This window comes from Rutidosis leptorrhynchoides, chromosome 9, assembly GCF_046630445.1.
Source record: "Rutidosis leptorrhynchoides isolate AG116_Rl617_1_P2 chromosome 9, CSIRO_AGI_Rlap_v1, whole genome shotgun sequence".
NCBI classification, from domain to species: domain Eukaryota; kingdom Viridiplantae; phylum Streptophyta; class Magnoliopsida; order Asterales; family Asteraceae; genus Rutidosis; species Rutidosis leptorrhynchoides.
Genome location: NC_092341.1, coordinates 64,844,992 through 64,850,826, shown reverse-complemented (window position 1 = coordinate 64,850,826; position 5,835 = coordinate 64,844,992). Strand labels below are relative to the sequence as shown.

At 40.1% G+C, this 5,835-nt stretch overlaps 1 non-coding gene across 1 annotated transcript; it reads right to left on the bottom strand.

The window, feature by feature from the left end:
• Nucleotides 1–2,514: 2,514 nt before the first annotated feature.
• Nucleotides 2,515–2,620, bottom strand: LOC139869751 (small nucleolar RNA R71). The gene has a single exon (XR_011766332.1). It is a non-coding gene; the product is annotated as a small nucleolar RNA R71 (small nucleolar RNA).
• Nucleotides 2,621–5,835: the final 3,215 nt, after the last annotated feature.

Sequence of the window (5,835 nt, the reverse complement as noted above, 5' to 3'; positions counted from 1 at the left end):
ACGGCCCTTGCAAACGGCTTTCCAAACAGCCTGTCAGCCATTTTTAGGCAAAATTCAAGTCTATTTAAAGGGACTTTGTCATCTATTTTTACACACACTTCAATTCACTTCTTTCTCTATCTTTCTACAATATTAGTCATACTTTCAAGGTCTTCAACTCCGTGCGGGAAATGTAGTACCCAGAGAAGAACGCCGAAGATTGTATTAGGAGCGGTCTGGAGTTTGAAGTTTCCACTTTTGTATTCGAAACTCGTTTAATCTACTGGTACTTCTATCCTTTGTCTTTATATAATGTTTTCCATTATTATGCTTTGTGATATTGTTGCCATGATTAGCGTGTAGTTATGTTTAGTGTATGTTATGATGTAGTCAGTTATAATCCCAAAATAATATTATGGCTTATGTATGTTGTCGAGATGTTTTCCGATTATGCTTTAAACTCAATCGCTTTTCCAACTAATATAACGTAGTTATTGGCTCTGTTATTGGGAAGTCGCGGGGTGCAATGTAAGTTTGACTGAGGCACACCGGTTATAGTAAGTCCACCGAGCTTTGAATTCCGAGTGAGGACTCTTTCGTATTGAAAAATCTAACTAGACCCCTAGTACATTGTCGGTTCTAGACCATGCTAGTGCAGTCACCAAGCATATCAACTTCGTAAGTGCACATTGAAGCACAACGGTTGTTGTAAGATGTACCTCTGCTAAGTAAGGCCATGGAAGCCTGTCAGTGCTGATTAGTACACTTCACCATAACGCGTTCTCAAGCATTGCACCCCGCTTGAGGGATTCTTGGTTAATTAAGGAACTGTTTGTTTAAACTCATAAAGGATTGGACCGTTAGGATAACCGAACGTGTTCATGGAAGTCAAAACCCGACTTGGCCATGGTGTTCTTTATGGTTAAACTCTTTTAAGGGCCTAACTATCTTTTAAACCCAATCATTAACGAAAGTATTGAAGCACATCACGTCTCTCGGATATGGAAAACCCTGTATTCTATTATGCTTAAGAAAGTTTAGACCTTTGTGGAATGTTAATACGTCACCCAAATGAGTCGCTCAATTGGATGAGCCGTCTGAACGTGTATGCCTGTAGTCAGACTGTACGGGCGTCGGGGGTAAGGGACGTTACTGTCTATTGAGAATCTTCAAGCCTATCGCATTACCTAGTGACATGTCTTATGACAGGGGCGTTTGAATACAAGGTCACTGTCTATTCATGAGCCAGCATTCCATAATCTCGGCAAAGTAACTGATAAAATCATAGCATGCACTAGTTTTAACCTTATCTGAATTACAAATTTTATCGTATTTACTTTCCTTTATCTTATAAACTAGAAAACTCAAAAATTAGGTAACAAATCACTACTCCTGCACCTTAGAATTATCTTAAGCTTTAAATATAGGTTCGATTCTACTGATATCTTAAAAATACGAATCTAGGTCATACTTCTCTTACTCATAATAAGGAGTAGTAATATTTAGGCCCCGCTAAATATAAATTTAAAACTATTATTCCCTCTCTTGGTAGTTGATTCTGACGCCTTGCAGCCTAACGACACCGCATAAACAAAACCGTCCGTTTCGGCCATATCAAGGAGGGGTAAGTTTTTGGCGCCGTTGCCGGGGAACTGGTATCAGACAATACTGCTTTTATCAAACTCATTTACAAGCATTTAGCGGTGTCTAAGAAAGACAATTATACACGGACTTGGTTGTTGAATTTTCCGAACAGTCTCCAATTATATTGGAACCAAAAGGATCCTACCTCTCCGTAGTCGGCCTGGCCAGTTGGTTTGTTAAATAGTTAGTGTGAAGCTCTGTTATCGAAATACCAGGAAATCAGTAGCAAGAACCAAAAACATATCTATACTTAGGATAATTAGATTACCTTATAATTAGATTAGATTACCTTAGACTACTTTAGATTAAGGCTACCTTAGATTACCTTAGACTACTTTAGAATAACCTTAGATTGCTTTAGACTAATTTAGGGACTTAACTTATCTGCTTTAAATTTAAAAACAAAAAGGCATACCAGTGTATGACCCAAAACCGATCTAGACCATGGCCGTTGTTATTCGTACCTGATCCAGACGCAATAATCTCTAAAGCACGCAAGGAAGAACGAATCAGGAATCGAATAGCGTTACGCGTTACTTTAGTAAAAAACACAAAACCCTCGATTGAAGGTCGAGGAGGACCGATCAGATTCTCAGAGATTCAAGGACACTCGTTCAAGTTAAAACATCACATTATACAACTCATCCAAAATGGCTGTCAATTCCATGGACTACCGAATGACGATCTCACCTAGATAAATTCATATCTCTTTCGAACTCCTACAAACAGCTAGGGATAGGACAAGATATAGTCCGACTATACTTGTTTCCCTATTCTCTCACTCATCATGCACAAACATGGTTTGAAGGATTGGAAAAAGATTCATCACGTCATGGACGGAGATGGATACTAAATTCTTAACCAAATATTTCCCTCCTTCTAAACAAACCAAACTTAAGAATGACATCATTAACTTCAAACAAAGTTATGATGAATATTTTTACACTGCATGGGAGCGATTCAAAACCCTGCTGAAGAAATGCCCTAATCACCAGTTAGAACGGTCAGCCCAAATATGTACCTTCTACAATGGTTTTACGGTAAATCATAGGAACACAAATTATGCCGCAGCTCAAGGAAATCTGATGAACCAAACCGCAGACAAAGCATGGGAGATGCTCGAGAACATGACAATGTATCATCATGACTGGAACAGTGGTGAAACAACTTCATCATCTGCACTACTCTTCTCACTTAATAATCAAACGGAAGCCATCAAATCTCTTACGGACAAGACGGAATCTCTCGCCATACAACTCAGAGAATTGAAGACGTAACCAGAGCAGGTTAACCAGGCTCAGGCCTATGTTAATTGTACCAACCCGTAACCCACTGAAGAATATCAAGTTGAGTATGAGAACCCTGACGATTCAGTCTGTTACGTTCAATACCCAGCTCTTCAATCAAACCCCGAATTCAATCAACAATCTAGGGTTAACCAATTCCAAAGAAACAATCATCCTTTTCGCTATCGTTACCCACCTTATCCAGCCCAACAATTTCAATTGACCTACGATCAAACACTTCCACTCACTGGTCTACCAACTGAGGAAAATTCCCCAACCACCCAAATTACAAAAGTAACCAACCCCACTCTCGGAGCTGATGATCAGTTGACTCAGTTCATCCAAGGATAACAGCTGAATCAGAGAACTGCATCTAAACAAGACCAAATGGAGATACTAATGAGAAACCAATTGACTCTGCTCAAAAGTATAGAAACGCAGCTCGAACAGTTATCACAACGCCTTGAAACCCGACCACAAGGGAGATTACCTAGTAATAATATCGAAAATCCCCACATAGAGGAAGCTAAGCAAATAGATTCCGTAATCCTAGAGGAAGAACCACGGAGAAGGTCAGCTAGGCTCAACAACAAATCGACATATACTCAGAAGCTGTCCACTACAACTCCAGTGTGTGTACCTTACCCTGGAAGGCTACAGGAGGAACCATCCAAGCTTGTTTCATTTAAACTTGATGGAAGATTCATGGACATCATGTCTAAAGTTCCTAACCAGAAGTGATACATTAGAAGGCTTCTCTCTACAAAGGAGAGGATACCATATTCTAACAAAATTCCACTGAGTGAAGAATGCTCCGCATTACTCAGAAACTGTCTACCGCAAAAGCTAGGAGATACGGACCGATTCATTTTTCCGTGTTCAATCTACCAATCTGGAACTATTCATGCACTAGCATATTTAGGAGCAAGTATCAACCTAATCCCCTACTCTCTCTATAAGAGATTAGAGTTAGGAGACTTGTCACCAACTAAAATGACAATCCAACTTGCCGATCACAAAATTCGATATCTTAAGGGCATAGTTGAGAACGTCTTGGTGAAGGTCGACAAATTCTTATACCCTACGAATTTCATAGTGATGGACATTCTGGAAGACCTACACACACCAATAGTGTTAGGAAGACATTTCATGAATACGGCTAGGACTGTCATTGATGTGTACAATCAAACCTTGATCTTACGATCACTTGGGGAGAGCGTTACCTTCAAAATTGACCGACCTACCGATCTTTCTGGACAGGCAGAGATGTTTGCTATTTCCACCAGACGGATCACTTCCGTTGATGAGTCTACACCACCAACCGATGATATCGAGATGGGTGTCGAATCACAGTCTGCCGACGACCCATAAATGGAAGAAGAGGATCCCAGTGAAGAAGTAGAGGAAGAAGAACCTGAGGAGGAAGAGGAAATGGGAGACGTAAAAGAAACTGCGATGATAACCTCTCCAAACCTGGAATGTCACGAAGAATTAATGAGGCTTGAGACAGAAGATCACAGTTTAATCATTTGTTTCAAGAAGAAGACTGATAAAGTTGAGATTAAGGATATAGAAATTGACCCTGCAAATGTCAAAATGAAGAACCAAAATACTGAAGAATCCCGTTCATCAGACGAATCTTCAGACGACTATTATACAATGATAACGAGTAAGAGCAACATGAAGACATTCTGGCTAACTCATATTCTCCAACCGAACCAGATCAAGAGGAACCAGACTCTTCTTCAGATCAAAATCCGGTCATATCCACTCATGCTAACATGATAACCTTCATCAATGACACCGATGAATTTGAAGATATTTTCGAAGCCATTCGTAAATCGACAATTGATTTCACGCTACGCTTAACAAAACAAATCATGGCTATCAAAGACGAATACAACCTCTATCTACAGAGAAAAGACAATAATGTTAAAATTCTAGAAGAGCGCATTCAAGACTCTATCAATACCCTTCACGATCATATCTACCGCGAAGAAAGGCAACGAGAGCACAATTCTTTGGTGAGCACTATTTCAGAGACAAGATTCTGTCGAGATCAGAAGATCATTTACTCTAAGGTTTACAATGCCTTAGCCGGATCTGCACTTCTGTTCTCAGCAAATCAAAGAGCACTACTGACTCTCATCCGGAAGCATATGGATCTCTCCACCGGACACCCGACTTATCACTCTGATTTGCAAATGATCGAGGATATTCACATCTTTTTCACTCTTTTGGAAAGAGATAATTTCGAAAGCACACCAGAGAGGCTAGTGATTTACGTAACAATTGATCACCACGCGGATCTGATAATCAAAGAGTTACAAGACGCAGTCATAGAAAAAGTGAGACATAACAATCCGTTTTCTCATCTTGAGCCAGACCGAGTCAACATTGCCACCTACATTACGAAGCAGATAGCACGTATCTTCCAATAATCAACGGATCCTAGTTTCACAATCAAAGGTGGATGTCGGGAGATATACTCAAAGACAGTCACATTAATGCTTGGGTCATGCTTGGGTCCGGGCTGCTCTTCACTTCTTTCCAGCTTCGTATCTTGACTAATCTGTGCAAGGCTACAGACTCCTACTGTGGATATCACAAATCAGAAGATATTGAGATACTGAAGATACAACTTTTGACACTATTTGAAGATCTCCGAAATGAACATCCTATCAGAGAAGTAATCACCACCAGCACCGCCTCAATGATTGACATTCATGGATCAATCAGCAGAGCAGTGGATCATATTCTTATCGGACTTCAAGATCTGTCACGATCCGAAACCGCGCATTATCTCTCTTTCAAAATATCTTCAAGAGAAGTACCGGATTTACTACCACTTTTTGTCCGACACTTTCTTAGGATTTATCCACCAAGACTCACATTCCCTAAAGAAGACCAATATCACAACTACCAG